This window comes from Sus scrofa, chromosome 3 (assembly GCF_000003025.6).
Source record: "Sus scrofa isolate TJ Tabasco breed Duroc chromosome 3, Sscrofa11.1, whole genome shotgun sequence".
Classification (NCBI taxonomy): Eukaryota; Metazoa; Chordata; class Mammalia; order Artiodactyla; family Suidae; genus Sus; species Sus scrofa.
In genome coordinates, this window is record NC_010445.4 from 97,552,596 (window position 1) to 97,578,192 (window position 25,597).

Sequence of the window (25,597 nt, forward strand, 5' to 3'; positions counted from 1 at the left end):
GCCCTAGAAAAGACAAAAAAAAAAAAAAAAAAAACTCAAAATAAAAAGGCGAGCAGTCCCTCAGTGGAAGAGTTTTTGACAGCCTTAACGTGTTTTTTCCACATATGTCCTTTAATGCCCTTGATGATTTTTAGTTGGGAACATTAGGTTGTGCTCTTATATATTAAACAAGAAAAGCTTGCTTATTTTGAATGCTTTGAATTTTGAATCTTTGAGTATATTATCTATTGACTAAAAAAGAAAAAGATGGCATTTTCAATATAAATCAAAAAATATTTTAATTGATTCTATGTGAACAGTTTATGAAAGAAAATGTAATACTAAAAAAAATTCCTAAGGGGAACTTCTGCCCCAACCCTCAGCCCAGAAAGCAGAGAAAGTGACTAAGTGTCTCCAGCAGCACCCACCCTCTGCTTTCTGCTCCCCTGTCCCTCTTCCAAGCACCTTTCTTTCCCAAAGCCCCCCACACACACTCCCTATCCTTCTTTCCCACCCCCACCACCTGCTCTCTGATGGGCTTTGCTAAACTCACACATGCTGAGGGGCTGAGGGGCTGGCAGGCTGCCCACCAGGAGAAAGCATGAAGGAGCAGGAGGAAAACTGGAGCTATTGAGATGGGACCTTATTTTTATGTTCTTTTTTTTTCCTTTCTTTATTTTTAGGGCTGCACCCACGGCATATGGAAATTCCCAGGCTAGGAGTTGAATCAGGGCTGCAGCTGACGGCCTACACCACAGCCACAGCAACGCAGGATCTGAGCCACATTTGCAACCTACACTACAGCTTGTGGCAATGCCAGATACTTGACCCACTGAGCAAGACCAGGGAATCAAACCCACATCCTCATGAATACTAATTGGGTTCTTAACCTGCTGAGCCACAATAGGAACCCCCCCTCCTTTATGTCTTTTTTTTTTTTTTTTGTCTTTTTGCCTTTTCTAGGGCCGATCCTGTGGCACATGGAGGTTCCCAGGCTAGGGAATCTAATTGGAGCTGTAATCGCCGGCCTACACCAGAGCCACAGCAACTCAGGATCCGAGCTGCATCTGCAACCTACACCACAGCTCACGGCAACGCTGGATCCTTAACCCACTGAGCAAGGCCAGGGATGGAACCCGCAACCTCATGGTTCCTAGTCGGATTCGTTAACCACTGAACCATGACAGGAACTCCCGGAACCCCTTATTTTATGTTCTGACATTGACACTGCAGGCCAAGCCCACTGTTAAGCTGCTGATACATAGCAAATCACGACCTGGAACTGGTGTGGGCTTTGAAGAAGAGTTAAAAGTTTGTCGCAGTGTTGTTTTTTGATGAGAATTTCGAAGGCCTGAGCCCTGGGGTAGAGCTTTGGATGAGTCCTTCTATACAAAACAGGTGATTAAAGATCCAGCTCCTAAGGACCGGCATCCTCGGAGCCATTTTCCCAAAGGGCAGGGGCAACCAGAGGACGGATGGGGACCTGGCTAAGGCTCTGCCTGTGGTCAGCAGAGGGCTAACAGGCAGATGACCAGGGCCATCCCTCCCCCCAATCCAGGCCTTCACTGGATGAAACAGTCTGTGGGGCAGGAAGAGTACCTTTTCTCTGCCCAAACCCCAGCCCACTGGGGAGCAAGTCCACTTTTCCCAACGTGTTTTGCTCCCACTGGGAGATGATTTGGGTCAGTGTCCCATTAGCCCAGGACAGAGTCCCTGCCCCTCCTCCTGACAACTGCTGGACAGTCAACCCTCACTGCCAACACCCTGCGTTGGCCCAAGCCGCTTCCTCTCCAGACCTCCTGCCCCCCTCTCTCCTCGGCCTGCCAGAGTCCAGGAAAGGCAGAAAGCTCTGGACAGGCCCCCAGTTGCCCTGTAGGCTGTAGATAAAATAAAGTCAGTGGCTATTCCCTAAGGTCCGCACTGCTCAGGCTCCACTACTAGGGGGAGCCCTCTAAGGCAGAGCCACAGCGCCACCTGGTGGTAAAGGGCCAACTGTGCAGCTAGGCCTGAGACAGCACAAAGACAAATACCTCCTGGGTGCCCCTTTCTTAACTATTTCAGTAGTTGCTGGGGGTCCTCCCTAGATCCCAGGAGAGCCCCATCCTGAGGGCTGAGGGACGACTGTAAAGTTGAAGTCCCCAGTCACATCTCTGACACACACACCCCCATACACATAGCAAAACCCCTTAGAAAGGGCCTGGGCTTCTGTGTCACGAGGACTAGGTCCCTCCTACCTTCTCTGGTTGATATACGTCTGAGTTCAGGCAATTACATAACCTCGTGAGCCTCAGTGTCCTGCCTCTAAAATCACTTCTTTTTTTTAAGAACAAAATAATGCCATTTGCAGCAACATGGATGAAACCAGAGACTCTCTTACTGAATGAAGTCAGAAAGAGAAAGACAAATACCATATGATATCACTTATATCTGGAATCTAATATATGACACAATTGAACCTTTCCACAGAAAAGAAAATCATGGACTTGGAGAATAGACTTGTGGCTGCCAAGGGGGAGGGAGAGGGAGTGGGGTGGATTGGGAGCCTGGGGTTAATAGATGCAAACTACTGCCTTTGGAGTGGATTAGCAATGAGATCCTGCTGTATAGCACTGGGAACTACATCTAGTCACTTATGATGGAGCACGATAATGTGAGAAAAAAGAATGTATACATGTATGTGTAACTGGGTCACCATGCTGTATAGTAGAAAAAAAAATTGTATTGGGGAAATAACAATTTTTAAAAAAAGAAGAAGAAGAAAATACAATTGCTTCTTTTTTTTCTTTCTTTTTTTTTTTTTTTTTTTTTGGCCTTGCCCTCAGCATATGGAAGTTCCCTGGGGCCAGGGATCGAATCTGCTTCACAGCAGTGACAACACCAGAGCCTTCACCCACTGGGCCACCAGGGAACTCCTAAAAGAGAAGCAATAAGAAGGCTTCCATAGATTAGGAATCAATTGGGTAAAAAAGTCCCTACAGCAGTAGCTAGTTCATTGCAAGTGTTCAAGAAATAATGGTTTCCTTACCCTTCTGTCTGGATTTGGTGCCTGAGAAACCCAGACTTACTCAAAGGCAGGGCCAAGGGGACAGTCAACACCCAAAGTCTAGGATGGGAACTGTTTCCATCTCAGCTCCTCCAAGAAGCCACTTTAAGCTATTTGCCTCTCTCTGAACACCTTGTGTTGAGGGTGACCAACCCACCTGGCTTACACTGAATGAGGGAATTTTCAAGAAGAGAAGGATCTTTGGTGCTGTCCCAGGCCATCCGGGATGTCCTTTCCTCACAGCCCAGTTCTAGGGCGGCACATAACCATGGGCTGTAGCCCAGGAGTGTGCACGGTAATATTTCCCAGTCACTGCCCCCACACGCTGTGTCTTCTCATCAGCTTCTGGTGGGAACAATACGCTTCAACCAGATGGGCGTCACCTGGGGCACAGCACACACTCAGGGACAACCCCTTGGAAAGACTCCAAAGAACTTTCTAAAAACCAGGCTCCAGACCTGGAATCTGCAAAGCAAACCCACAGCGATGGGACCCATGTTATCTACTCAGCTTTAACATTTGCACCCAGGTGCTGCTCCTCTATTATCTTCCAGTCATACTCTTCTTTTTTTTTTTTTTTTTGTCTTTTTGTCCTTTTCAGGGCCTCACCCACAGCATATGGAAGTTCCCAGGCTAAGAGTCCAATTGGAGCTATGGGTGCGGGCCTACACCACAGCCGCCGCAACGCCAGATCCTTAACCCACTGAGCAAGGCCAGGGATCAAACCCAAGACCTCATGTTTCCTAGTTGGGCTCGTTTCCGCTGCACCCATTCATTCTTAAATATCTGTTGAGTTCCTATCAGCTTGGCACAGGAGGAATATCCTAGTTGTGGGAGAAAAACAATTCCCACTTATATAAACACAATGATTTTAGATAATAGTAAATACTGCTATCCTATATTCAAAGGCATCTCTGAGGAGGTGACATGTGACCGAGCCCTGGAGGTTAAGGAGCCAACCCCCTAAGATTTGAGCAAAGGTCTTCCAGGAGAAGGAACAGCCCTTGCAAAGGCCCTGAGGCAGAAACAAGGAACAGAAAGACTAGCGTGGCTGGAGCAGAGTAAGTGGAGACAGAGTGACAGGAGCTGAGGTTGGGAGGTGGGCAGGGGCTGGTGCAGACACGTGGGACCTTCTGGGCCACTGGAGGCCTGTGCATTTTATCCTGCATGTGATGGAAAGCCGTCAGTGGTTTTAAGCAAGGAAATGATGGTATCTGATCTGTGTTATTAAGGTCCTATCTGGGCTTCTGTGTGGAGAAGGAACAGGAGAGGGATGAGAGTGGAGGCAGGGAGTCAGTGAAGAGGCTACTGCAGAGTCCAACTGAGAGGTGACAGAAACTGCGGATGGAGAGAAGGACAGGGTCCAGGATACATACTGGAGGGAGACTCAGCACTTGCTGATGGATTAGACCGAGGGGGGAGCAAAAGAGGGGCCATGAAGGCCGCCACCTAAGCTCTTTGCTTAGAATCCAGGTGAATGGACAGCGGGATGGGAAAGACTAAAGGGGAAGCGGGTGCGGGAGGGGAAAAAATCAAGTGTTGTGCTTTGGATGAGTCATTCATGTGGAGAGGGCAAGTGTGCTGACCGGGAGGGCCCGGCTTTGTACAAAGGTGTGAGGAAATAGCTCTTCACTTAATCTCCAGGCCAGTTCAATGGTTTTAATGATTGGACGTTGCCTCTTCCTTCTGAAAGGAATTCTCAGTAAGAAATGTGAAAAAATCAGTCATCAATGTAAAATGATGTTTTGTACAATAACAATTGCACCAGTCAAGACTACTTTTGGTTACAAGTGGAAAACCCAAGTCTTACTGGCCAATGCAAAGGGGCACTTTTTTTTTTTTTTTTTTTTTTGCCTTTTAGGGTGGCACCTGCGGCATATGGAGGGTCCCAGGCTAGGGGTCGAATCAGAGCTGCAGCTGCTGGTCTACACCACAGCCACAACAACACCAGATTCAAGCCGCATCTGTGAACTACACCACAGCTCATGGCAACACCGGATCCTTAACCCACTGAGAGAGGCCAGGGATTGAACCCACATCCTCATGGATCCTAGTCGGGTTCGTTAACCACTGAGCTACAAAGGGAACTATCCTTTATGTTTCTAGACAGAATGAAAGACTCTTTCCACTTAGCTCAAGATAGAAACATCCCATGGAATGACTCTGATAGGTTCCTGTTGAGTCACAAGTTCATCCCTGAGAAGGGAAGGTAATAACACAATCTACTGTACAATGTCTCTTTTCTGAAAACAGAACTAAGAATCTTAGGGCTAAAAGAGATCTTAGAAGTCCCATCAACCCCCACCAATGCCAGCTTCTCTTCTACTACAGTCCAGCTTCTACTCAATCACTTTTTTTTTTTTTTTTTTTTTGCTTTTTAGGGCTGCACTAGCGGCATATGGAGCATCCCAGGCTAGGGGTCGAATCGTAACTGCAGCCACTGACCTACACCACAGCTCATGGCAACACTGCATCCTTAACCCACTGAGCGAGGCCATGGGTTGAACCAGAGTCCTCATGGATACTAGTCAGATTCGTTTCTGCTGCGCCAGGACGGGAACTCCCCCACTCAGTCACTTTTAAAGCTAGGAAACATGTTCACCAGTCAATCCATCCCACTTCTCAACAGTGCTAATTGTTTTAAAAATATATGGTCTTCCTTGTCGTCATCACCCTTGGCTGTAGTTCTAAGTTCATGTTCTTTCCTCTAGGTCGACACTGAATATGACTCCCCCTTTCCTGTATATTTGAAAGCAGGTCATATATTCTTCTTTAGCCTGCTCTTCTCTGGGATCCATACTCCCTGGAGTTTCAACTGCAGTCATCGTGGATGGCTTATCATTAGGGGAAGTGAGAGAGGCATCTCGTCCCCTGGATCATTAAGGTCAGGTCAAGGACTTTGTGGGAAAGGCAGGGAAGCAAGAGAAAGGCAGGAAAGATCCTCACCCTACCAGACTTGCTCAAAGCACAAACAAACTCTACCCAGACGTCTGCCTATGCTCCCTGGGGGCCCGCCAGCCAGCAGGGGGCAAAGAAACACTTAAAGAGAATTCGGTTTGGGAGTTCCCCTTGTGGCTCAGCGGTAAAGAACCCAACTAGTATCCAAGAGGATGTGGGTTCTATCCCTGGCCTTGCTCAGTGGGTTAAGGATCTGGTGTTGCCGTGAGCTGTGGTGTAGGTCGCAGATGCAGCTAGGATCCCTCGTTGCTGTGGCTGTGGCATAGGCTGGCAGCTGCAGCTCGAATTTGACCCCTAGCCTGGGAACTTCCACATGCCAGGGCTGTGGCCCTAAAAAGCAAAAAAAAAAAAAAAAAAAAAAAAAAGAAAAAGAGAGAGAGCGAGAGACAGAAAATTCAGTTTTGCAAGTGAAGTTGAAAAAGAAAAAAAGGAGTAGATAAAAACAAATTTAGAAGAAAAAGTTGAAAGAAGGCTATAAGGAAATGAATGAAAAGACTAGGCACAGAGGGAAAGATATCATGAAAATTTTAGAGAAGGAATCTACCCATTAACAAGAGTATTTAAAAGAATGAAACAGTTAAGACAGAACAAAAAAAATTTTAAATAAGAATAACTGGGAAATATACAGATAATCAGTTACATAAAATTTTTTTAAATTTTTCTTATTGTTGATTTACAATGTTCTGTCAATTTCTGCTGTACAGCAAAATGATCCAGCCATATATATACAAAAGATTTTTTAGAAGTTCCCGTCGTGGCGCAGTAGTTAACAATCCGACTAGGAACCATGAGGTTGCAGGTTCGGTCCCTGCCCTTGCTCAGTGGGTTAATGATCCGGCGTTGCCATGACCTGTGGTGTAGGTTGCAGACGCGGCTCAGATCCTGCGTTGCTGTGGCTCTGGTGTAGGCCAGTGGCTATAGCTCCGATTGGACTCCTAGCCTGGGAACTCCATATGCCGCGAGAGCAGCCCAAGAAAATGGCAAAAAGACAAAATAAAAATAAAAAATAAAAAAGTAAAAAAAAAAAAGATTTTTTTAAATGACTGTGAACATTATAAGACTAAAATATAGGAATTCCCTGGTGGCTAAGTAGTTAAGGATCTGACATGATCACTGCTGTGGCCTGGGTTGGATTCCTGGCCTCCGCATGCCATGAGCATGGAAAAAAAAAAAAAAAAAAAAAGACTAAGAGATAAAATAGAAATGTGTTAGTTTGGGGTTAGTAGATGCAAACTATTGCATTTGGAGTGGATAAGCAATGAGGTCCTGCTGTACAGCACAGGGAACTCTATCTAGTCTCTTATGATGAAACATGATGGAAGATATTATGAGAAAAAGAATATATATAACTGAGTCACTTTGCTGTACAGCAGAAATTGACAGAACATTGTATATCAACTACAATTAAAAAATTAAAAATAAAATAAAATAGAAATGGGTTAAGCTAAAGGCTGCAGGACAGAGTCCAAGGCCAGAAGCACCAGGCAGGCTGAGTGTGAAATCTCATGGGCTTTTCTAAGCCTGGGTTATCTTCAAGGCACCCCTGCGAGCTGAGCTCCCTGGCCAGCTGTGTCTTCTGTCAGAGCCTCCAGTAAGTACCCCTCCCTTAAATATCCATTGAGGAAAGGCATTCAGTGGTGCCTCCCCTGAAGGGGGCATGCCCCATCAGTTGGCCCAGGCCCTTCAACCATGGCTCTTAGGATGGGAATTCTAGAGGCCTCACATTCATGGATTATCACAGCAGAAACCCTCTTTTCTTTTTTTTTTTTTTTTTAGCTTTTTAGGACCACACCTGTGATATATAGAGGTTCCCAGGCTAGGGGTTGAATCAGAGCTGCAGCTGCCAGCCTACACCACAGCCACAACAGATCCAAACCACGTCTGCAACCCACACCACAGTTCACGGCAACACCAGATCCTTAACCCACTGAGCAAGGCCAGGGATGGAACCCACATCCTCATGGATAATAGGTATAAAACCTGGGCTGAGTCACAGTGGGAACTCCAAAGACCCTCTTTTTTTTTGGCTGCCCCCGAGGCACGTGGTGGTTCCTGAGCCAGGGATCCAACCTGCACCACAGCAGCAACCTGAACCACAGCAGTGACAACACTGGACCCTTAATCTGCTGAGCCACCAGAGAACTCCCAGAAGCCCTCTTTAAAGATGATTTTGCACATCTGGAAATTTTTACATTTATTATATACATTTTATATTTAATGTATATGTTATATATAACATTACATTTTATATAATATAAATGACTATATACAAAATTATATATATAATTATATACCTACATATTTTAGAGCTAGATAGCCATCCCTCAGGCCAGCAATCCCACATTCAGAATCCATCTCAAAGATATAACAGCAAAATATACAAAACAGTGTGAACACATCTATTCATTGCAGCACCATCTACAAAACCAGACTACTGAAAACAACTGAAATCTTCAGAGTAGAAGACTGGCTGAATATACAGTGGTACATCCACAGGGATAGAATACTATTCAGCTGTGAGAAGGAGTGCAGAAGAGTTCTATCTGCAACTCTGAGATAATAAGTATATACTGTTAATGAAATTAGCATGGAATAGAAGAGCTTTTGAAAAAGAAGGAGAGGAGTGGAATACAAACATAAGTGTGTTTTTGCTTATAGTTTTTAAGATCAAATAATGGAAAGATAAATCAAAAAAGTAATTTTAAAATTATTACCTACACAGAGAAAGAGGAAAAAGGATTAGGGGACAAAGATAGAAGCTAGACTTCTCAGCAAAAACCTTTTTGTATAGTTTTGACTTTGGAAGCATGTAAATATTTTAGATAAATAAGGTAAAAGAAGAAAAGGAATTCCTAAAAATGTAAAATAAACTCAATCAAATGGCATTCACTGTGTATCAAGTTGATAACATAGCCATACACAGAAATATTACTTTGACTTAAGAATATCAGATGCTTACATGTAAGGATAACCTGACCCCCTTGCTGTACAGTGGGAAAATAAAAAAAAAAAAGAAAAGCAAAAAAACAAACAAACAAAAAGAATATCAGATGCTTAAGGATGCCAGATCCTTAACCCACTGAGCCACCAGGGAACTCTTACTTTGACTTTAAAACACAATTTTTTTTTTTTGTCTTTTGTCTTTTTAGGGCGGCACCCATGGCATATGGAGGTTCCCAGGCTAGGGGTCTAATCGGAGCTGTAGCTGCCGGCCTATGCCAGAGCCACAGCAATGCCAGATCTGAGCCATGTCTTCAACCTCACTACAGCTCACGGCAATGCCGGATCCATAACCCACTGAGCGAGGCCAGGGATCGAACCTGAATCCTCATGGTTCCTAGTCTGATTCATTTCTGCTTCACGATGACAGGAACTCCAAAACGCAATATTTTGCATTTTGGATGTAAACTAAGAACGAAAGGAATCACATAGAAATCTTAAACTGTAATCAATAATCTTCTTATTACAAATAATATTGATATTATTTTAAAACTATTGTGTTGCGTATCATAGGATGACACCAAAATTAAGTAATTATGTAAGAGTTGTAAAGAAATCCAAATATAAAATTGAAGGGTATACATTTTGTAATCTTACATTAGAATTGGAAATATCATTATATACTCTGGTTTTATTTTTCTCTTTTTTAAAAAATATGCATTTCCTAGTTCTGTCTGCTGAAAAGGCATGAAAATATGACGACCACAGAGCAGCATTAAGCAACTCTAGGACATAGACTGTGGTCTCCTAGATAACATTTCCCAACAAAAAGAACCAGGCTCTTGGGAGAAGTGGCCAATTCTAGGACTGAACAAAGACAAGTACAAAACATATTCTGAAATACCTCATCATGCCAGGAATACATCGTAGCTTAGATTTAAGATTACATCAGAAAGACCCAGCAGCCAATTTAAAGGGAATTTCTCTGGCCAAACATGGGACAAATCGAGCAAATGGTAACAGGGTCATTGAATCAAGAGATCATAACAGTCCTAAACTTTTATACAACCAATAACAGAGCTTCCAACAACACAAAGGAGAAAAAGATAGAACTAAAAGGAGAAATGGAAAAAAATGCCATTGTAGTTGACTATTTTCATATCCTTCTCTCAATGACAGAGCAAGTGGGCAGAAAACTCAAAGTTACAGAAGTCTTGAACAATCCTATAAACCAACTTAATATAAAACCTGGTCACCTTTGGGAGTTGTTAGAGTATCAATTCACTATTCTAAAGATTAGTAGAAAAAGAGAGTCCAGCAATATTATCTAGCCTTTTCTACGTGAATTGTGCTTTAGGAAAACCAAATAGTCAATGGAAAAAAGAGGTTTCTTTAGAATCCACAGTCATAAATACAGAAGAATAATAGAATGAGAAAACCATTATTGAGTAATCCTTAATAAAATAATAAATCTAGACAAGAGCATCAACAGCCACTAAAACCATTAGGTTAGAGGCCGATGTGGCCTTTTATAATGGATGGATCAGGCTCATCACATCTGACATCACCAATAAAATTAACATCAGTAAAAGCAGAACAACCAGACATTATGTACTTCCTCTCTTGTGATACAATAGTATATAGTACCACTTATAATATATTTTTACAAAAAAAACCTGAATCAATATTATCAAGCTTCTATGATATCACTTATATCTGGAATCTAATGTACAGCACAAATGAACCTTTCCATAGAAAATAAAATCATGGACTTAGAGAATAGACTTGTGGTTGCCAGGGGGGAGGGGAAGGGAATGGGATGGATTGGGAATTTGAGATTAACAGATGCAAACTATTGCTTTTGGAATGGATAAGCAATGAGATCCTGCTGTGTAGCACTGGGAAGTATGTCTGGTCACTTGTGATGGAGCATGATAATGTGAGAAAAATGATTGTATACTTGTATGTGTGACTGGGTCACCATGCTGTACAGTAGAAAATTGACAGAACACTGTAAACCAGCTATAATGGAAAAAATAAAAATCATTTAAAATAAAAAAAATTATCAAGCTTCTTAATCTAACTGTCAGGGGGAATTGAAGAACTTTTGAAAGGGAGCCCTGAGGAAGCAATAAGCCAAATTCTGCGGGAAATTTTACAGATGAACAAATAAATATCATAAAAAGGAGTAGGGAAAGAGGGAATTGGTACTAAATGAAAAGAGATTTAAAAGATATTTTGACCAAATGCAGTATGCGGACCTTGGTGAATCTTGATCCTAACAAACTAACTGTAAAAATATCTTTCAGAATTATGTGTGGTGATGCAGGGTCACTATTATTCATCTTGTTAGGTGTAAAAATGATTCTGTGGTTATGCTCTTTTAAAAAGGGATTACCTGTTGGGTATACACACTGAGGCATTTACAAGTTAAATTAAATCATATCTGGGATTTCCTTTAAAATATTTGGTGACCATGCCAAGGTAGGGGAGAATGTTGTGGGAATGAGATAGATAGAGGAAATAATGTTGACAATTTTGTTTTGTTTTTCCTGGAATAACATTGAGAATTTTTGAGAGCAGCAACGGATGGATACAGGGCGGTTAAATAGACTATTTTCTCTACTTTGTACATGTTTGAAATTTTCCATTTTAAAGAATCGGGGTTATGGTTTGTTGACTTTTAAATGGGCTGTGTTCATACAGATCACAGCCCTCAGGCTGTATTTTGACCTACTGAGAGGGTTCAACAGTATCCCTCCCTTTCTCCATATGGAAGCCACACACTCAGTGTCTGTAGGTCACAAAGGAGAGAAATGAGTCCAGGGTTAAGAAAACAGCAAAGCAAGCGAGTGGAGCAGTGGCAACCCACCTCTGTGCGGGAGATTAATGCAGAGTGGTGGGACCACGGCAAAGGGAAGATCATTTGCCCATCCAAAGGGGGCAGCCAACATTGCCATGTGGGAATAAGGGCCCGAGATAACTAAGTCTTCCAATTTTTCATTAGAAACTTGACATCTAAGCATTTCAGTAAAAATCTCCCAATATATAGGCAAATAATTAATTTTTAAAAAATATTTTGCAAGGCAGTACTAGAAAGCCACACAAAACCTGTCTGAGGCTAGATTTGTTCCACGCACTGCTGTTTTGTGATCTCTGACACCACAATATGTAATGCATTATACAGCAATGCATTAATAATTGGTTGACATTCTCAGCAGCTGGGTCACACGGCCAGGACGACTGGGGTTGTGCATATCTGAAATGCCCAGATCCCCTTTGCATGCAAACAGCTGTCACGCCAGGCATTCCTCTACACGGGAACTCTGAACTGAACACAGGCTACAATTATCTCTATCAAATTGCATCTTGTCATTTGTCAGAAACATGTGTCTCTGGATTGTCTACTGAATTTGGACTCCCTTCCAGCTTTGTATCACGCACAGTTTTAATAAGCCTATCTTCACCAAGCCACCTATAAAGCTAATGTCAACCTGTGTGTACAGTTCAATGGATTTCAGTGGGTGGGTAAGCCTTCTCTCCTGCTAGACATGTACAGCCGTTCACCTATAACTTCCAGGTACCTTCTGAGTTTGTCCACTTCCTATTTACCCATCTTCTACTTTGAAGCCACCAAAACATTGCATACAGGCCTAACTCACTAGTTTTATGGTGATACGAGTCCCACCTCCCTAGTATAATATAGGTAGTAATTTATGGTTTTTATAGCATTTTCCAATAATTTTCTGACTTGATCTTTATCACTCATCCCAACCTATAAAAACTCTGTCAAAATCACATTATAACATTGCTCTACAATCTGCCAGGGGTCTGTTTCTTTGTTTGTAATCCACTAATAACCACCTATCTGGTGATTTCTAGATTAAATAGAGCAAGGGTAACTAAATTTAGCTTCTTACCTTCCCACTGCACCATCTCACCAGAAAAAGAGTTGCCCAAACCACCAGCATTCCAGTAATAACCTATAGGGACAGAAACAATATTTAAGAAGAAGAATGGTGTAACCACAAGAGTTGACAGAAAATGGAATGTATTGCCTTCTGAAGAAATGACATTTTGATGCTGGAACTTTTCAAATGGGAGCTAGAGATTTGTAGAGGGGATTCCAACATGGATAGGGAGTTGGGGGGGATGAACCTGCTCTCTTCTCAGCTCTTGGAAGTATCTGACCAGTTCTTGCAGTGATACGCTCTGAAGGTTAAAACATACATTTGGCAAGTGTGACCATTTTTATGCTTTGTAACATTTTAAAATTGATTACCTTTTAAAAAGTAGCTTTCAGCAAATGTTTTTAAAATGCCAACGTTTTCTCCATTGTACAAAGCTGGAAAGAAATCTATACAGTGGAATATTATTCAGCCATAAAAAAGAAATGAAGTACCAACGGGGGTAGGACATGGATGAATCCTGAAAACGTTAGGCTAACTGAAAGAAGCCAGTCACAAAAGACTACATCTTACATGATTTCATTCATTTGAAAGTCCAGAATAGGAAAATGCAGACAGAAAGTAGATTAGTGGCTATTTAGGGATGAGGTGGGGCGAGGGCTAAAGGATACAGGATTTCCTACTGAGCTGATGAAAATGTTCAAAAAATGACTGTGGTGATGGTTGCACCTATCTGCGAATAAACTGAAATCCACTGAATTGTATGTACACTTTAAATGGGTGAATTGTAGGGTATATGAATTACACCTTCCTAAAGATTTTTTTTTTTAATTAAGCAAATTGGGGGAGGGGGGCGCAGAGAGATACTTGCTTCCAGGCTGGCTAGATGTCTAGCAAGGAGCACTCACCATGTGCTGAGGAGGAGCTTATGATAGAAGGGATCTGGTCCAACGAGGAACTGGCCGCCAGGGTAGATGAGGTGGGTGGACTTGCTCACATTTCATGTGGCGTGGGGCTCTTCATTGCGAATCTGGGGCTGCCGTTAGGAGCCGAGAAGACAGACAAGAGCTCCACTCTCCATCTGCTTTTCTCTGAGCTTTCTAGGTCTTGTTTCTCACCACTCCCGGTAGTATTTCTATCCCATGAGTTAACTACTAGCACGTCCAAAAAAACAGCTGAAACCACTCTTGCCGGAGAACGCGTCCAGGAGGCCTCTCATCCCCACTAAGCTTGTTCCCTACTTGGCCCTGCCTCCTGGGAATGTGGAGTACCCACCCACCCCTTGGCAAAGCAGCCCCCGCGCCTCCGAGGAGTGTTCGCGTGCTGGCCGATTTCCTGCTCCCCGGGAGGACTTCTGAACCTGGGACGGTGGCAAGCATGAGAGGACACCCGCCGCTCGGATATCCCTAGAAAACGTCTGTTCTCCGGTCTGCCAGCAAATTCCACCACTCCTGACTGACACGCGGGAGAAGGGGCGCAGGGGAGGGGGAGGGAGCGGCCCAGGCACTTTTCCCAAGCTCTGCAAGTCCGCCCAGGGAGCCTTGGAGGCCTGGGGCCTGGATAGGGGAGAAGAGCCTGCGGTCTAGCGGCTCTGCACGTCGGAGGGAGGGGGCCATGACGAGTTAGTAGTAGTTAAAAGCGAGGAGAGCGACCGCTCGCCTTGAGCCCCTGCTCTGGGCCTCGGGCTCCAGCTCCCCGGAGAGGTGGTCCGGCTCGGGCAGCGGCCGGGAACCTGAGCCGGGAGCTCAGGCACGACCCATAGAGAGGGCGCCTGGGATCTTCAGTGACCGAGGCCCAGGGAGGACCCCAGCACCGGTGCAGCGCCCCGGGACCTCCTGTCTGCATCACCGGTACCGGGACCAAGAGTTGGGGGCCGTTAAAGGACATGCCTAGGACGAGGGAGCAGGATGCAAATGTCTGGTTCCAGCGGCTAGGTGGTGAGCGGCGACAACAAGTAGCTTGGAAAGAGAGTAAGAAGCGCCAAAGCTTCCTGTCTGCCTAGAAGCAGGACTGGTAGGCAGCGAGTCAGAGACAGGAACTGAGGAAGCTAAAGAAAAGACTGACGAGATTCCTTAAGCAAGGAGATAAAAGCGAGATGCGGGTATACAAAAGGGTCGTGCTCCAGGTGAGGCTCGAACTCACAACCTCGGCATCGCTCTGCATGTACTGCCGTATAAGTACCGCGCGCTAACCGATTGCGCCACTGGAGCTCCGCTTACCCCGCCTTGCGAAGGCTCTATCAGAGTTCACTCAGGGCCTGTGCGGGCCTCCACAGAGCATGCGCACCAACGGCTCAAGGCTCGGCGGGAGCAAACCCCGACCCGAGACGCCGCAGCTTCCGGCCCCACACCCCCGGGCGGAGGGAGGGAATGCAGAAAGGCTGCGAAGGTCTCCCTCCCTGAAGGCAACATTGTGTGGCAGGGCCCGGAAAAGAGCGCAGCCCGCCTCCCTCGGCAGCGCGGGAGGAGGAGCCTCGGACGCTGCAGGCTGAAACCAGCGCCGCATCCTCCGTGTGGAACTTTTCCTCCGAGAGCGGACCCCGCGAGCAGCGGACCTAGCCCAGGAGCCAGGCGGAGGCCGGCGGTGGGCCTTGTTGCGAGGGGTGGGACCGAGCGGGGAGGCCTCGGCTTCAGAGACCGCAGATGCCCGGGGCGGCCGCCCCTGCCCCGCACCCTCGCATGACCCGTGAGCTGGGGGATCCCCTCCCCTCTTCCGCGCCGCGCGGGAAAGTCGGCGGGAGCGGGAAAACCCAGAATGAGCGAAGCCCGCGCCAGCGGGTGGGGCGGCCTGGGAGCGGCAGGCGGTCAGCCATCATGTCCTTGTCCTGCCCCAAAAGCTTTCTGCTACCCTTTCTTCCATCCTGAGCAGGGTGCTTGGGGCACTCAGGCTGAAGACGTGTCCTTGAAATCGTGTCAAGCCATGGGCATTCCAGGAACACGATGATAGCCCAAGCCTTCCTCAGGTTGCAGGCTAAGCTCCACATGTTTTGTTGGGCCACAGTGTGCATGTTTTGTTTAATTTTAAAGCGAGCTACTAGCATTTAAAATCAAGAGGTCCCATGCAAATATGTGGAAATACATTCCTTTTTTAAAAACCAGAAAGGGTAAACACTGTACCCAGGGCCCAATTATGACTGTCCAGTACCCTAGGCACTTTTGTCCTTGTGGGCCGCTTCCTCCATCAAAAAGAAAAAAAAAAATGTTTTAAATGTTTACAACTGCAAAACAAAGACAACTATAATCCAGCTTGGATCTCTTGTTACTTTTTTTTTTTTTTCTGATTTCAAAAAAAATTTTTTTAATGCAAACATTTTTGCAGAGCCTAGGTGCTGTGCCTACTGTCCCCATTTGATAATTCTGCTGCCAACCCGCATCCCTCAGGGAGGGTAGCTGCAACCACCTCCACAAAGTAACCACCATCCCCTCTCTCTCTTCCTCTGGGGTTGCCAGGATTGTCTCTTGGGCCTCTGTTGGTATGCTGGTCACCCTGCTTGGTGACCTCTGCTTTCCTGGGAGAGCCAGAAGAGCCAACAACAGAACACTATGTTTTTTGGAACCAGCATAAGCAGATGATGAGGGCAGAACAAAGATGATGCATAATCACCTTTATGGTGACTTGCGCACCTTAACAGGTTGTGTTAGGGTGATGAGTGCAGAGCAGTGGGATTGTAGAAAGCCTTGAAATTCAGAAGGGATTAGAGTGATTGGGCAGATGATGAGGAGACAGGCATAGGTTCTCTGTAAGGTAGAGGCCTCCTGAAGGTGGTGTGTTTTAGGAAGTTCCATGCCATGTGCGACTGGGTTATACACCCAGAGACAGGTAAGCCTCTCCCGATGGTTTTGTAAACTATGAGAGATGCACATCCAGAGCAGGAGCTCAGAAAAGAAGTGGTCAGCACCCCTGCAAGATCCCAGGAGGCAGGTGGTGGGATGCAGAACTATTACAACATGCCAGGATTAGTCTTTTGTTTTTCCTCTAGGCCAGGGATCAAACCCACAGCACATGAGCGACCCAAGCCACTGCAGTGACAATGCCAGGTCCTCAACCCCCTGCACCACAAGGGAACTCCCGGGAGTAGGGCTTCTTGGAGCATGCATTGTCAAGTCCAGGGCAAATCAAAGGCAGCAGAGAGTCAGCCTTTGAAATAAGTGCCTCCCAAAATATGAAACAGGCTATAAAGGTGAGGGAAAGGCAGCACTTGACACAGCCTTTGGGAGCTAAAATAGTCTATTCCAAGGAAATTGGGGTTCTAAAGAGGAAACTAGTGGGGGCAACGCCGAACCTAGAGAGGGCAGTGTCAGACCCTCTGCTACCAGAGAAATTTTTCAGCAAGAACCAGTAAGTTTCCTGAGAACTTCAAATCACTTAACCTCATATATTCTAACCCTGAATAGAAATGAACTAAGAGTCTGAGCTGTGGCCCTCCTGGCTGTGTGATCTTAAGTAAGTCTCTTACTCTTTCTGGGCATAAGTTGCCTGATTTATAAACTGAGGGGTCTACACCAGATAAGAACTTTTTAGCTTATCCTGACTGGAGAATTTCTTTTACCATGTATACACTTGACAACACCCTGCAACTATTTAATCATTTATTAATTTGTAATGAAGTGGTTTTTAAAATAAAACTTTTAGATATATGTCTAATGTTAGAATAATCTTGAATAATATACATAGTATAAGACTTGTCTTAACCTTTTTCCATTTACCGTGCAATGCAAAATGTTTAATTTCCCTTTAATTAATTATGTCAAGGAAAAGCATGCTTTGCTAACAAATGGCTTTTAAAAGAACTTGTATCATATTGGTCGTAAAACAAATGTATATTAAAATGTATGAAATTTAATGACTCATTGTAGCATGAAAAATAGACACAAACTGCTTTCCTAAATGAATGTTTAGAATTTATGCTTTTTGCACTTTAAAATGGTTTATTTTTACTACTTTCATGGTTTTGTGTCTAAATTATGAGCTAAAACAGAAGGGTTCTGGATGCTTTATGCAAGTGCCATTCTGCAAATAACATGAAGTGGGTATGGCTAGTCTTTATTCCTAATAATAAAAGGCCAAATCGGATATAATGATCACTATATTTTCTCTTTTTGATTTTTGTTTCTGACATAGAAGATAAACATTTTGATCAGCCGAAGGCAATTTGCACATCTAGTGAATGAAGATCATCTTGAGCCAAATTTGTAGAATTTTCAATTTATGGTCTTCTTTTACTTTATTTCAGCAAAATTTTTATATTGCCTATTTTTAGCCAATGTTCCATTTTGATTATACATGAAGGAGTATATGATTTTAAAAAGTCACTGTAGAGGAGTCAAAACGCACACCTGGGACCCACCTCTGCAACTGAGTCGTATGCACACCTCTGGTGTTCAAGGACCACTGCAGGTGCTGGGCAACAGGCATTCAGAGGCTCCCAGAGTGATCCATGTTCATGGGGCAAGAGGTTGTCTGAAGAACTATTTTAATTATTCTTCTTCTAAGCAGTAAGTGAAAAGATCCTCTGCCCCTGTAACAGTGAGGACCATCTCGAACAGCTTTCAGAACCCCTAGGATGTGGCAGCGTCTAAGATCCCTTCCTATCCGAAGAGTCCATGACCCTCACCAGAAAGGACCCTCTGTTTTTCCCTTCGGAGGAGAAAGCTCTAGGAAAGGGTGATGCAGATTTGAAGCAATTCTACATGGAGCTTGATGATAATTTGGGGAAACACAGACTCCCTTCACTCTGAATTGAAGCTTAAATATAGACACGGTGAGAGCCTGTCAGAAGAGAAAAAATTTTTAAAGATCGGCCGCACCCAATGTAGGGAATCGTGTGAGGAAATGGACATTGTTCAGTTTTGTTCAGTTTTGTTTTGAAGACAGTTTAGCAGAATCTATCGAATATATGTCATTTGACCCAACAGTTCCACTTCTAGGAATCTCCTATAGAGACATTCATATGTGTGAACAAATATATGGTATTTCATCAACTCTAAGTTGCTCTAACCTGTAAAATGTATCATTATTTTGTGCAGCATTTTAAAAGTGAGCTTTCATGTCAGACGTTTTATTCTATACTTGTTAAAAGAGCTCTTTTAGACAGACTCCGACATACATTTTTAAAATTATATGTTGCTCTTGAGAACTACTGCTTTCAGCTCAGCTTTTCAGCCCCTTACTTTCTCCCACCTACGAACCGGCCAACGCTTCAAGAAGGAAGCAGCTCAGGCTGCCTCGCTCGTCTCAGTGCACTTCTCTTCTCCCCAAATCTTGGCCCCCCAAAACCTGGCCTGCCTTCAAGCAGACCTGTGTGTTGTTGTGTTTCTAGCTACTATGGGTGGGAGGATTTGGATAGAAAATGATGTCAAGAGTTAGTGTGACCACGTACTGTGTCCTCCGAACAGGGACGTGTTTGCGAGCGAAAGGGGGCGCTGTTCGTCACAGTGGATCCACGGGCAACCAGGAGTACAGGGCTGCCCTCACCACAGCCCGCTTGGTACCGCTCTGCTCTAAGTGCATAAATACGTAAATAGGAACGAGTCCCTGTTAAAACTTATTTAATTATGAGAACGACGCTGGGGTGTATGCCAGCTGTTGGTGCTGGTCTGCTCTCCGTACACCGACTCTGCGCTGCTCTGTGACCCGGCCAGCCAGAGCCATGCTTTGGCCTCCCCGGGGAGGGGGCGGGAGGAACACTGCAGGGCCTTCCCCGCTGCAGCGCTTTTCTTGTGGCTCGTACAGCACAGCTGCCAGTGGGCGGCTTCCAGTCAGATTTTGTCATCACCCAGCACAGTCTCCTGCTTGCCAACCCCAGCTTGCAGCACCTCAGCAAACCTCTCTGCCATCCAGCAAGCCCCCACCACGCCCCTACCAATGAGTTGCGAGCATCAGCTTTGGCGGGGAGGGAGCGCCTTTTCCAAGTTTATCCTTCCGTGGGTTCTTCTGTCATCTCTGGAGGTAGCTGCTGCTCCCTTTATCCCTTATTTCTGTATCCTTTAGGGTTCCACTTACCTCTCTTAACAGTTAGCCTCCACGTAGTAGCTAGCTGTTCTTTATATTGAATTTTCCTTGTTCAAATTCCTGGTGTGGTTTCTGCCTCCTGACTCGATCCTGGCTGGATCCTACGTCTTTCTTTCACTTGCCATATAAGAACAAAACCTTTCGAGGAATAGAGAACACAGCAGTAGGTGAGTAAGAATTACACACTTACACAGTGCTTACCCTGTGCCAGGCACTGGTCTAAGAACTTTACACCTTATGGACTAATTGAATCCTCATGCCCACCCTATGGAGTAAGCAGTAGTAATATTTTCTATTACACATGAGGAAACTGAGGCACAACTACCTAAGTAAGTTGTAGAGCCAGGATTCAAATATAGATTCTGGTACTTAAGAGTCCAGGCCCTGGAGACCCATGAAGGGTCACCCTCAGGAGAGGCACTGATCCCAGCTCACAGAGACACTGCATGATGGTGGTCAACGGGTTCCAACTTGAACTATGGGAAAGATCGGACAGAACAAGGACCTCTAGAGAGATGATGATAGGATCCAGGTATGCTGGGCCCGCAAACAAATGTCCAAAGCCCTCATGCTGAGATGCAGTAGTTCCTCTGTCAGTTCTGGCAACAGCTGAATCCAAACCTACTGGACCAGGTACAGGACGGCAGGTCTTAGAGACGAAGCACTGATAATGATGGGGTTCTTCTCTTTGAGAGGAGGAAGAGTCTTAGCAGAGGCAGCCAGGGAACTCTGGTGTTCGAGTAACATTCAGGACTGTCCCTAGGTCAAAATTTTGGAGTAAGAAAACACACCCTGTGGGACTGAAGGAAGATAATGAACTGGAGCCTTTGTTCATGTCTCTCTTCAGCCAACAACTGACTGAGTGGCTTCAATAATATTTCTTTACATGTATACACCACAGTTGGTTAGCCATTCCCCTGTTAATACGTCTTGGGTTATGTTCAGAGTTATTAGAAACAAAGCTGCTGAGAGCACCCTTGCACAAGTCCTCTGTTTTCATTTCTTTTCAATCAATACAGGATTGCTGGGTCATAAGGTAGGGTTTTGTATAGCTTTTTAAAAGCATTTTTTAATTGTGGTAAAATATACGTCCGTTAAATTCGCCATTTTAAGTGTACAATTCAGTGGCATGAGGTTCATTTACATTATTGTGCAACTGTCACCACCATCTATCTCCAGAACTGTTTCGTCATCCCAAATGAAAGTCTGTACGGATTAAACAATAAACTCTCCATCGCCCTTCCTTTAGGCCCCGGTAACCATTCTGCTTTCTGTCTCTACAAGTTTGACTATTCTAGGTAACTCATATAAGTGGAATTGCCACAGCATTTGTCCTCTTGTGTCTGGCTTATTTCACTTAGCATAGTGTTTTCAAGTGTTTCCATGTTACAGCCTGTGTCAAAATTTCGTTCCCTTTCCATTGTATGTACAGACCATATGTTTCGTATCCAGTCATCAAGCAGTAGACACTTAGGTTGCTTTCATCTTTTGGCTATTGGGCATTATACTGCTATGAAGATGAGTGCACAAATATCTGCTCAATGTCCTGCTTTCACATCTTTTGGATATATATCTGAAAGTGGAATTGCTGGATCAGGTGGTAATTCTGTTTACTTTTTTGAGGAACTATCCTACATCTTTCGCAGCAGCGACACATCATTTTACACTCCCACAAGTAGTGTACAAGGACTCCAATTTCTCCACATCTTTACCAAGACTTATTTTCTGTTTGTTTGGGGTTTTCTTTTTAGTAAGAGTCATCCAGTTGGGTGTGAAGTAGTATCTCATTGTGGTTTTACTTTGCATTTCCTTAATAATTAGTGCTGCTGAGCATCTTTTCTTGTGCTTATTGACCATTTGTGTATCTTCTTTGGGGAAATGTCTATTCAGATCCTTTGCCCATTTTTAACTAGGTTGTTTGGTTTTTGTTGTTGAGTTTTATGTGTTCTTTATATATTCTGAATATGAATCCCTTACTAGATATATTATTTACAAATGTTCTATCCATTTGTGGGTTCCCTTTTCATTCCCTTGATAGTGTCCTTTGATACACAAAAGTTTTTAATTGTGATGAATTTCTATGCCCTTAGTTTTACAAGGAACTGTCAGATCCTTATTTCCAAAGTAGTTGTGCCATTTTATACTCCCACCAGCAACACTGAGCATTCCAATTGCTCTACATCCTTGTCAGCGCTTGGTGTTGGCAGTCTTTTTCATTTTAGCCATTCTACTGGGTGTGTAATAGTATCTCCCTGTAGATTTAATTTGTATATCCCTGATGACTAATGGTATTGAGCGTTTTTTGACGTGCTTATTGGCTATTTGTAAATCTTTTTTTTTTTTTTTTTTGTCTTTTCTAGGGCTGCTCCTGCGGCATATGGAGGTTCCCAGGCTAGGGGTCAAATCAGAGATGTAGCCGCCGGCCTACGCCAGAGCACAGCAACTCAGGATCTACGCCGCGTCTGCAACCTACACCACAGCTCACGGCAACACAGGATCCACCTTAACCCACTGAGCAAGGCCAGGGATCGAATCCGCAACCTCATGGTTCCTAGCCGGATTCGTTAACCACTGAGCCACGACAGGAACTCTGAAAATCTTTGTGAAATGTTTGTTTGAATCATTTTGTTGGGGTTTTTTTCCAGTTCGTTTTGCCTTTTTTGACTTTTGGGTTTTGATCATCCTTGAAATTAAGCTGTAGAAGTGGCTGATAATTCCTCAATTTCCTCACCTATAAGTAGCAAGTATGAATTCCCCCATGATACCTGGGCCACAAGAAATGCTAAGCTCAGCCACTGTCCACAGTGCCCTGGACTCATAAATGCCTACATATGTCCACGCCCATCCAGGGCATGTGGGATCCATCAGGGGAATGCTGTGGGGTGATGGGGGGAATGGGCCATGGGATGTTGGGGGGAAGGGGCAGTGGGATGGCTAACACTGAGTGATTTGAAGGGAGGTAGCATTCGTGGCCCCCAGCAAAGGGAGGAAAGAGACCTGTGGTCTCTAGAATATTATCTCTACAGGAGGAAGGAGGGAGGAGAGGGAGGTGGAAGAGCCCCCGGCCCTGCAGCCAGAACAGTGGAAATGTAGCAGATATATAACCCAAACTGAAAGCTCCTAGCAGAGCTGGTCTGTGAATGTCTCCCCAAGGACTTTCTGCCCCGTGAGGCGACAGAGAGACGTAAACTTCCAGCTCTATTTGCAGAGAGCCCTGAAAAGCGGACATCCCAGGGCCAACAGCCAACTTGGATCGCACTAAAGAGGCAGGATGTTGGAGAGTTAACCCCTTTTACTATTTGATGACCAAGCTTAGAACCTAACCCTCTTTGACTTGCAAATCACCACCACAAAGAAATCTCTTAATGAAGAGAATGAAGCTTATAAAAACATATCAGTCAGGAGACAGAAACCAAGCCATTATGTAAGAGAGAACTGTTTACTACATTTAAAGTTGTAGTGAAGTCCAAAAAAAAAAAAAAAAAAAAAAAATCTGTAGTATCACAGAAGCGGTAAATGTAAGAAGCAATTACTGCCCACCTAGGGCTGAGGGAACCAATAAAGTTGAATTACGAAAATCTGGAAGATGGAGGAAGACGTCTGCAGAACTGAAACTCGGACCTCTGAGGGACACACCAGCTGCTGGAACTGGTATCTCTGATGGGGTCACTTTTAAAGGGGATTCTGCCAGGAACTGGAAAAACTGCAAATTGGATTTGAAGGAGCCAAGGTGATGAGCCCAGAAGCCAAGGGAGACAGGGGACAGACAGGAAGGAGCAAGTCCCTTCTCCCTTCTCAGCCCTGCAGCCTCCCTCTGTTACCTCCACTTTGCAAGGCCTAATGGAACCATCTGGCAAAGCGTTAATGAAGTTTGCAGAATCCCAGCCCCTGCATCACAACGCAGAATACAGAAAGTGAGTTAGGAGCTGAGAGACAACTTAATAACTGGTTAATATGTTCAGAAACACATTGAGACATCTAGGTATTGCCTGGATAAAACTTTTAAATAATAATCTAAACAACATCGACATAGAAGTCGCCAGTAGGGAATTCAGTCTTGCCCAGATTCTTTTGTTCTTGACTTGGTCTTGGGGTGGCTATAGGTGCTGATTAACAAGACACATTATTAGAAATCTATAAATCTAAATATATGTGTGTATTTAAAGACTAACTACTTAGATACATAGATATAGAATTCAGAGGTGGGAAATGGGTCAAAAAAACTTGGTCAAGGAGTTCCTGTCATGACTCAGTGGCTAACGAATCTGACTGGCATCCATGAGGATGCAGGTCTGATCCCTGGCCTTGCTCAGTGGGTTGAGGAATCAGCATTGCCGTGAGCTGTGGTGTAGGTGGCACACACGGCTCAGATCCTGCATTGCTGTGGCCAGTGGCTGCAGCTCCGATTTGACCCCTAGCCTGGGAAACTCCATATGCCTCAGGTGCAGCCCTTTAAAAAAAAAAAAAAAAAGCAAAAAAACTTGGTCAAAACCCAGGTGTAGTGGAACCTGGCTCACTACCTCCCAAGCATCATTTGCAGACTTTCACCCCTCCCCCATGAACACACACTTTGAGGGAAGCCAACTCCACCTCTAGCTTCAAATACAGATTTTAATTTGACTAAATCAATCTGAGTATCCCTCTCCCTTCATTCCAGTAACTGCTGCAGGGGTGGGCATTTGAACCTTGTATTGCCAGTAACACATCTGGTTGTCACCTGGGGGCCATTCTGCTCCCCCCAGAGACATTTGGCAATGTCTGAAGACATTTTTGGTTGTCCCAACTAGGGGAGAGCTGATGGCATCTAGTGGAGAGAAGCCTCAGATATGCTAAACATCCTGCAATGCAAAGGCCACTCCTGTAACAGATATTCACCCAAAGGGTCAATGGCGCCAAGGTTTGAGAACCCCTAGTCTAAAGGAAAAGCTGTGGCTAGTTTACATCCCTTGTCCCCTCGGGGCACTAGACTTGGGATGAAGCTGATGCTGCAGGGAGCAGATGTGAGGAATGGAAAGAACCAGGCTCCATGATGACACCGCTAGGTCACGGGCTCATTCTCTCTCCAGGTATCCAGTCACATATGCCTTTAACTTTCAACTGGTTAAGCCACTGTTTAACTGGGGTCTTTATTATTTGCACCCATGAGCATCCAGATAAACTAGGAAAGAGAGAATGCTTGTATAACACAACAGGTTAAACTAATAGAAACCTTTAGAACGACATTCTAGGAGTTCCCATTGTGACTCAGCAGTAACAAACCTAACTAGTATCCATGAGGATGGGTCTGGCCTTGCTGTGGCTCTGGTGTGGGCCGGCAGCTGCAGCTTGGATTCAACCACTAGCCTGGGAACCTCCATATGCTGCAGGTGCAGCCCTAAAAAGCAAAAAAAAATAAAAATAGAACTACATTCAAAGCAGAGAATATACATTCACAAAAATTGACGAAGCTGCAAAGGAAATTGTAACACACGCCTCCCCCCCAAATAATATGCAAACCATCTTCACTCACCACCATGCAATAAAATGAGAAATAAAAACCAAAAAAAAAATGATAGCCAAACCAAAAAACCCCTCAAATCAACCATATGTCTAGAAATTTTAAAACAGACTTATAAATAATTCGAGTTAAAGGGAAAGCAGGACCAGAACCAGATTTCCAAGTAACCAGTACAGTTCACGATATAGCCCTTTTATTCATATTTGTTCTTAAAAATTTGCTGAATTGTAAGAAAATGAGAGAAAGTGGGAGAGAGAGGGA

At 44.5% G+C, this 25,597-nt stretch overlaps 1 long non-coding RNA gene and 1 other non-coding gene across 8 annotated transcripts in view; both read right to left on the reverse strand.

Moving 5' to 3' along the window:
- The window catches only part of LOC106509843, a 176,253-nt gene extending 156,301 nt beyond the window's left edge, over positions 1-19,952 (reverse strand). For 2 of the 7 annotated variants that reach the window (XR_002342750.1, XR_002342749.1), the window contains exons 1-2: positions 13,737-19,942; positions 12,841-12,903 (exon numbers count right to left, since the gene is read on the reverse strand). This is a non-coding gene — a long non-coding RNA (uncharacterized LOC106509843). Of the gene's footprint in view, positions 1-12,840; positions 12,904-13,736 lie in introns of all 7 variants that reach the window. The other 5 variants (XR_002342751.1, XR_002342745.1, XR_002342746.1 and 2 more) reach the window with 4 other exon arrangements.
- TRNAI-UAU lies at positions 14,946-15,038 on the reverse strand. The gene is given in 2 exon segments: positions 14,946-14,981; positions 15,001-15,038. It is a non-coding gene; the product is annotated as a tRNA-Ile (tRNA).